This window comes from Papaver somniferum, chromosome 4 (genome assembly GCF_003573695.1).
Source record: "Papaver somniferum cultivar HN1 chromosome 4, ASM357369v1, whole genome shotgun sequence".
Classification (NCBI taxonomy): domain Eukaryota; kingdom Viridiplantae; phylum Streptophyta; class Magnoliopsida; order Ranunculales; family Papaveraceae; genus Papaver; species Papaver somniferum.
Window position 1 is genome coordinate 1,672,707 of NC_039361.1, and position 8,967 is coordinate 1,681,673.

Consider the following 8,967-nt stretch of genomic DNA (forward strand, 5'->3'; position numbering starts at 1 on the left):
TAGGTCAAGGAAACATTTTGTGTGCTAATGTGCTTTAACTCACGTCAGGCTTTCGTTCTGGAAATTAAAAACCAAGGTTTGATGCCTAATGTTTGAAAAACTGGATATGGACAAAAGCCGCGCACGGTATCCTTTCAAGCAAATAGACCATGATCCACATTATATATCGTGCGTTGCGTATCTGTAGGATCGAGCAAGAGAGAGGAGAGCACACGCGGAAGCTAAAAAACGATTACATTGATAATCAGTTTGGTGTACATTGTCTCATGGCTTACTAGCCTACTTATAGTCTCACAAACTTGAGAATCACTCAAAGTAGTTTCCTAATAAAAAAAAACTCTAAATAAAGCACACTTCTAGAAACACAAAGAAACTATAAATATAGTAAAACTCTAAAACAAGGAATCGACACAACTTTCTCTTCTAGTTAACTCGACCTTCCAAATATCGCATAGTGTGTCAACTGTTCCTTTTGATCCAACTTGACTGTGTCTACTGCAGCAGTTGATCCATTCGGACTGGATCAACATATGATGTTGATCCACGAACCAAAACACCATATCTTGTTTTAACTTCCAACATCCTCCCTTAAACCAAGATATCATTCAACTATAATTCCGTAACCCTCTTCTACTCCTCATCTTCTTCCATAGATCGACGTTAGCACGTCCTTGTCTTTTATCATTTTCCATTCCTCTTCTTCCATAGATAAACGTTAACACGTTCTTGTCTTTTATCATTCTTCTTCAAAGATACCACCAACAAACCCTTACTCCTTGATATTCGATAATAGCTCATCCCAACTTCATGATCACACCGGAATTCTGTCAATCAAACTCAAATAAAAAAAAGAACAAACATCAAACTAACTAAAAACGAAGCAATCTTCTAATTTTTCTTAACAACAATCTTCAAACACATTTCGTAATGTCGTCTTACCATAGCAACCAGCACAAACTTGTGTATTCTTCATCGCATCGGAACATCATTCTTAACAAGCTAGAAACACCTCATTGTGCTCTATTCAACTTGCAAACCAAACACAAAACCAATTTCTTAACTCATCACCGAGCATTGTAGCTCACCTTATCAACACTTGTTTACCTACTTCACTCGAAGGATTTCCACTCAACTCTTCAAATTCCACACTGGAATTTCTTCATTTCTCTAAGCCAAATAACCACTTAGATTGCTTCACACAACTCTAGCCAAATCCCCACTGGGATTGCTTCACTCAACTTGTAGACTTTACTCGCCTACAATCTTGTTTCACGCTCACAACCTTGTGACTTCTCAAACTGAACAACTCATAGGCATTAACCTCCTTTTGTTGTCTTCTCACACATCACCCCCTGGTGATTACTTCTCTTACTTCACAACCTTACTATTGTATTTCTTCTTCTCTTGTCTTCTTTACTTATTTGATCCAGTCACGCTTGTTAGAGTAGAAACTTTCACACTTCTTTCACAAGATTCTCTCACAATCTTTCTCTTGTTACGCTTCTGCCACAAGCAATAACTAACACAAAGTCTGCCACACTTTGTTAGACTTCCAAGTTTCTGCCACAAACTCTTCAATCACCATTAGCTTAACATGTTTGAGCTTAAACTCCAACATGCTATCTTCCTCCCTTAAGATCAAACATCACCAACATTCCTTGTCATTCTAAATTTATGAATTCGATCAACTTCATCAAACTGTACCAGTCCTTCTTGACTGCAATACCAACTTTGATCTTCTCTTGCGTCTATTTCTAATCAATGACTTAACCCTTAGAATCAACCACTCACCCAAAGCTTATTCACCTTCCAAAAACAACCAATGCTCTGGCACATCAACCCTTGCTTAACCTACCTCAACAATCATGAACATACACAAAAAAACTATTTTCTGCAACGTCTCTGCCAGATAACTGTCACACTTCTCCACCGTCACAACCTTTCCGTAAACACTAACTGTAACACTTTCTTCTGTAACTTTTATAACACCTATACTGTTACTAACTCCCAGTAACCCTTCTGTCCAACTGTGACAATTAATCAATCACACCTTGTTTCCATCTTGGCTACGGGTTCTAATCACTGCAGTTCCTTGCCAACTTTGAAATCGAACATACCTACGAAATCCTCCATGTTTTGACTCCAACAGCTGCTTCTCTTCCATCGAGTTTCCATCACCAGCTCGAGTTCTTTCTTAGTCAACATCACGATCACCACCAGTATATTATCTTCCTGATTTTTAGGTCGTCTTGAAACCCTAAATCTCCAGCTCACAGACTGTCACGGCCTTGAATCCATTAACACTCTGCTTCCTGTTTTGAGCTAAACACAATCGACAAACCCATCTTCAACTACAATCTTCTTTAATCCCTTGTACCTCTCTGGAAGTAAGATACGGTGGTTGAAATCATGCTTTACATCCCTGTTTCTCACGCAACAGAGAATCAAACAGATCAACACCACCTTGTTTTTTCATCGTGTACTACTTACTCACCGGAAATTACCAGCTTCATTGGCAGCCTTAGCATCTTCTCTGTTTCCTTCTTCATTATTACCAGTAACAATGGCAGCAGCAGCTTTACTTCACAGGCACATCACAAGCATGACAGCAATCTTCCTAGCCAGCAACTTATAAAAAGTTCCAGGATTCTCCATGTATATGATGTACACGAGAATAATTTTTAGCTTCTTCTTCGAAACTTCTCTGCAACATCAGTAGCAGCAACAAACTTCACGGCTTTATTATGGCAGCATCAACTCAACACTTTTCTTGTTTTGCTTGAACAAAAAACTCTGTCTTGACCACGCAGGATCATCTTGACAGTCACAGCAGCCATCGAACCATGTTTGCAACTTGTTGTATCTGTAGCCACCATCTTCTTTGTCTGCTACGAACTCACGGAGAAACAACGACGTGAATCCTGATGAAAACAAACACCAACCTAACAACAGGTCAAACACTTCAACTTCTTTCTAGCACTGCTCCTTCACAGCTTCACGAACAAACCCTAAACAGCTCCAAACTTTTTCTTTCTCTGGCAGCAACAACCTTTTTCTTTCAACTCATCAAAAAACTTTGCGCAACTACTTCTCTACCGGAAAAACGAAACACTCCTTTAGCTTTCTCTAACTCTTTCTCCTTCTCCTCTCCCTTCCTCTAATACCAAATGTAGGATGAGCAAGAGAGAGGAGAGCACACACGGAAGCTAAAAAACGATTACATTGATAATCAGTTTGGTGTATATTGTCTCATGGCTTACTAGCCTACTTATAGTCTCACGAACTTGAGAATCACTCAAGTAGTTTCCTAATAAAAACAAACTCTAAATAAAGCACACTTCTAGAAACACAAAGAAACTCTAAATATAGTAAAACTCTAAAACAAGGAACCGACACAACTTGCTCTTCTGGTTAACCCGAACTTCCAAATATCGCGTAGTGTGTCAACTGTTCCTGTTGATCCTACTTGACTGCGTCAACTGCAGCAGTTGATCCATTCTGACTGGATCAACATATCCACGAACTAAAACACCATATCTTGGTTTAACTTCCAACAGTATCCATCCGAAAAATGTGTCACTTGGCTGCTCAAATTTAGGATGGATTCTTTTCCAAGTGGGCGCAAACTACCGGGCTTTAGTGAACGTGAAATAACGATATTACAAACACCATATACAGAATCTCCTTACAACATCAATTGGCGACTCCATAATTTGATTAGAGACATAAAGAATCTCCTTGGTTTTTTTAATTCTTGGCATTGCTCTTATGTGCCTAAAGAGAGGAATAAAGTGGCAGATATTCTGTCTAAAACTGCTAGAGTTGATGGATTAAGTAGAATTTGGATGTATGCACCTCCTAGTAACATTACTGCCCAACTAGAATTTGGATATTCTGTCTAACTCGGTTACGGTTGGTAACCAAATGCTCGATACCAACCACTGAGTTACGGTTCGTAAACTAAAATGGTTACCAACCGTAACTGAAGAAAATTCTCAGATATAAGAACATACGGTTGGTAATTGGACTATTACCAACCATAACAACATCAAAATCTCCAGTTTCGGTTCGTAATTGAGTTAAAATCAACCATAACTCACATAAATCCAGAAATTTCAATTTCAATTTTCATCTAAAACCCTAATTTTTGATAGAAATTAAACTTAAATCGAACAAAATAAACCAAATCTTAACTGGATTTTCAAAACATACCTCGTATAAGTCATTACACTACACTTGATTAATTTTCAAGTCGTCGATTAATCGAAAACGATGAAATTTTGAGTTTTAATTGAGGTTACAGTTGATGGGAGGAGGAGAAGAGAAGAAGAAAGAAAACAAATTTTCAATTTAGGTTTGATTTAGGTTAAAAAATTGGGAGTTTTTCGTTTTAATGGAGGTTACGGTTGATGGGAGGAGGAGAAGAGAAGAAGAAAGAAAACAAATTTTCAATTTAGCTTTGATTTAGAAGGAGAGGAATGTAAGAGTTTTTCATGGTCGACACAAGAGTGTGCAAGAAAATATTGATTTGATTAAGCAATTGATAGTCTTATGGTCTTAACAACGATAGTTTTAAGTACGTTGATCCCAATTTAATTTGGAGTAATTGGACACTCTTATGTAACTTTCTCTGTACTAACCTTGGTTTAATCGTTGGTTGTTTTTTTTCTTTTCAATATTTAATATAACCTGTTCAATTAATGTAGTAATATGTCGTTGGAGCTTAGTTTGTTAGGCTTCCAACTAGTTTCATGTAATAATCGTTATCCAATAATATAATCTTAAAAAAAAAATGTATGGTGTCTAATATAGTCATAAAAATGCAGCGACAATGTACTTGTCTTAACAGATACTTTGAAATGAACTGCACGTTAATTGTATATCTAGTCCATCCGAAAAATGTTTTACTCGGTGTCTCGTATGAGGACGTTACGTGGAAGTGCGAGCAATTTAGGGGGAAATTTTGCTCGCTAGTTGCTCGAATTTTGTTGGTCTAGCATTATCAGATATAATCATTTACACAAGCTTTTCATTTATTAAGTGCTTTTTACAAGTATCATCACAGTATATGATAGTTGAAGTCTCATGAATTTGAGTCAGGGTGATCCGGCCAATCGTTAATCTGAAGTCCAATTCTGTTATACCACAATTGACAACACCTTTGAATTCGAATATTTTACAAATTATTATGTAAACCATTGATTCTAGCCCAAAATTTGGTACATTGTATAGCGTTCAGATCTTTAATTCGACTTCATGAATAACGAAGCAATTTGGTTACATTTTTACTTCAAAAAGTTATGGTCAAGGGAGGAGCCAATAACTTGACTAATGGGAAACAAAGTGAACTAGAAAATCCAATTCAAATTCATCTACCATTTGATATTTCAATTCTCAATTAATAAATCGAATTCAATTTCCTCTACCATCTCATTTCCCAATCCGATTACTCCAATTCTCTAAATAACGGATAATTCCTTCTAGCATATGATAAGGAACTCCTATGCCATCTCATTTCCCAATCCGATCGCATTCTAACGGATAATTCATTTAAGCATATAATAATAACATAAGAACTACTCATAATAACTGTGGATTAAAGGGATTTATAAATGAGTACTCAATCTGCTTGATAGGTTGTTCACTGTTCACAAGATAGTCGAGTTACGGAAAATTGGCGTGACAAAACAAAATATCATGCTAGCATGTACGCGCAATTGGGGGACTGGCTAACTTTTTTTTTCCCGGTAAACAGAAGAAGTTCATACAAAACTACACGGGTAACCCCTCCCCATTACATCAACATACAGTAACTGAACCAAAAAAGTAGGAGGGGTAGAAACCCACATTTGGTTTACAGAAGGCACAATAGCCTTTTTCGCTGGATGATCTGCTACAGATCACGATAGTTGTAACCAAAAGATATATCCTGAAATAAAGAAACTACAGTGTGAATATCTTGAAGGATGTTAACAAAATACCACGTAACAAAACACAAACCATTGACAAGTTGTACAATATACATGGAGTCGCTAACTACTTGAAGCTTGTTGATACCCAAGGTAGATGCCAAGTGCAAACCTTCTCTAAGGGCCCATAATTCTGCCATCGGTGAAAATATGTTTAGCAAATTAAAGGCAGCAGTGTACGATCCATTGTCAGACCTAATAACTCCACCAATACCTGCAAGACGATTAGAAGTAGAAGCACCATCTGTATTGAGCATTCTATAACCTGCAGAAGGCATGCTGAGTATGAGATACAGAATAGGTCACTGAAACGAATTTTTGGGCTTTGCGCATGGCCTGTTGCAAAATGAAATCCACGTTAAAGTGATCCGGTGATTGAAAACCAGGTTATTTCGAGATATCCAAATTTGCCCTAACATGAATGGGATGATGCAATTTGCTAGTTCTTTTTGTCCAGGCCGATAGCAAATCCACTGAAGATTAACATGATAAATGTAAACCCCAATCAAAAGCAAGTCTGTTCCAAAGGCCAGCAATCACAGGACACTCAACAAAAAAGGGGACTGGCTTTCCTGTGCACTTTGAGTTGTCAACTCAACTGGGATACTGACTTTTCTTATGATCTGTTTAACACACCAATTGGAGTGGCTTTTGAATGTGTGGGAATGTTATAAACACACCTACTATCATCCATGGGTCCAACACAATTACCCTTATCCATTATATAAATACCCCTTTCCTTTTAGAGAGAGATTTTTTGAAATTATAATACCAAGTCTGCCATCACCGATATGATGATTTAGATCTAATTTTTTCACCAAATGAAAAAAATCCTATTTCTACTCTCTGTCTCCTACACCGAAGACAGCCACCACCAACATCTTCATTCATCTTCATTGCCGCCGCCGCCGGTGGAACACCACCTCCACTACATCACCACTTCTACTTCCGCCACAATTCCAATACCATCTCTACTCGATCATCTTCATATCAGATCTCATAAAATAAATTTCGGATTTTGAGATTTAAATTTTGAGATTTCAGTTTCTGGTAATTTCTGAATTCGAAAATATCAGTAATTTCAGTGACATCCAAAGATTCAGACGATTGAGAGTTGTGATTTTTAGGTTTCGATCTATGGCAACTTCAAGTTGAAATATAGAATAGAAACCATCCAAATTCCAGAGATTAATGAATCAGGTTTGTATCAAAAACCCTAAAAATATCCATTTGATTTGAATCTCGCATATGTTGGATGTGTTTTTATGATATAATTCAGTTAGTAAAACATTATATTTTATTGCATTTCGATCTGGTGCTTGTGGTGGTGGTGGTGGTAGATGTTGTTGGAATGGAGGTGACGGTGGTGGATTCTGTTGTAATAGTGTAGGCGATGGTTTTGGTGATAAAAGCATCAATATTGGTCGTGTAGGAGCAGCAGTAGAGTGGTAGTACTGTAGATGGTGGCAGCAACAGTGCCAAATTAATAGCGAAATGGGAGTTGTGCTTAGGTATGGCTGCTGGTTTGTATAATGAACCGTGCAGTAGATGGAGGATGGTTGCAGTGGTGATGGTGGTTGCCGATGGTTCTAAACAGTTGCTGGCATTCGTAGTTAAGAAGACCAGGTAGATAAAAAGAGAATTGCTTCCATGGTTAGAAAATTTCGGTGGTATACGGTGATGAAACAATGATAATTTAGGACTTGCGTGTTGTTTTGTATGCATCCTGGGTGCTATTGGAGTTGGAAGGAATCGGCTTCCGAGCCGCGAAGAGAGTTTAACATACAAAAATAGGCAATGGCAGGACTTTGGTAATGGAACTGGAATTTGTTGTTCTATGGTGTTCAGTTATTCAGGTGGTTGAAACCAGTGGTGCTGAGATGGGTTTATGCCAACAAATGGGTAACTGCAGAAGATGCCGAGATAGATAAGCGAGACAAGGGACTGGTGGTGTTGGAGTTTATCGAAGTTTAAATAACTGTGAGAATAAAGTTTTCGATTGAGAAAAATTTGGCAGGCAACAAACAAGATCCTAATGATCAGAGTTGATGGGTGAGTTGGCTGTTTGAGCAAAACAGTACTTGGAAACAGTATTGCTAAGAAGAAGAGATGTATAAAAAGAACAAAACAGTGTAAAAAACCAACAATGTCGATGAAATTGCATAAGTTGTTTACTTCTTGTAAATAAGTGTTCAAAGGACCTGAGATGATTCAAAACTCACTAGAAGTTCAAAAATTCCGGCACATTCTTGGTAAGTTGATAATACTTAATTATTTGTACTGTTTTGAGATCAGTTAATTAATAGTTACAGATTTTTAGTACACTGTAGATTAAGAAACATGGATTTTGTAAACACATTTAGGTTAGCACATGATTTTAAGATGTATGGTTTCACTGAAGCATTTTCCAATTAACTTATTAGATTGGTTACTATTCTTTGCCGGTCTGGTAATATTTGGCGACACAACCAAGTACGCTTGCTCTACTAATGAACAAGAAATACTAAACATTTCCGGTCATGGATGTCGGAACCTTTAACAAAATCATGTCCGGACAGATTCAGGTACTAATTTCTTAACACAACTACATTTCAGAATCAAGGTTTTATCTGCACTTACTTGCTGATCTCCTATATTAAGGAGCTTTCTTTTATCCCCTTCCTGATAATGCTACAGGTTTTGCCACCGAAAAATGGTCTCTGTTGAAGAGGAAATATGGTCTTTCTTATAGTGCCAATCGCGACTTTATTTGTTCCTGCATTTAAGGTATACCTTTAGTGGTAAATTATCTTTATGCATACATCTTAGAGTAATCGCGACGAACCTGTGGTGCAATGGTAGCACAATTGACTATATGTCAGAAAATATTTTTTCGACTCAAACCAGGTTCACACATTTGTGTATATTTTTTCTTTTGGACACAACTTATGCTAGTTGCATCCAAATCTGAAGACAACTTGTGCTAGTTGCCTCCAAATCTGAAGACAACTTGGACTAG

The 8,967-nt window shown here is 37.4% G+C and overlaps 1 long non-coding RNA gene across 1 annotated transcript; it reads left to right on the forward strand.

Annotated features, from left to right (window-relative positions):
• The first annotated feature begins 6,886 nt into the window (after positions 1–6,886).
• LOC113273408 lies at positions 6,887–8,967 on the forward strand. Its single transcript, XR_003322383.1, has 3 exons — positions 6,887–8,221; positions 8,393–8,533; positions 8,646–8,967. It is a non-coding gene; the product is annotated as an uncharacterized LOC113273408 (long non-coding RNA).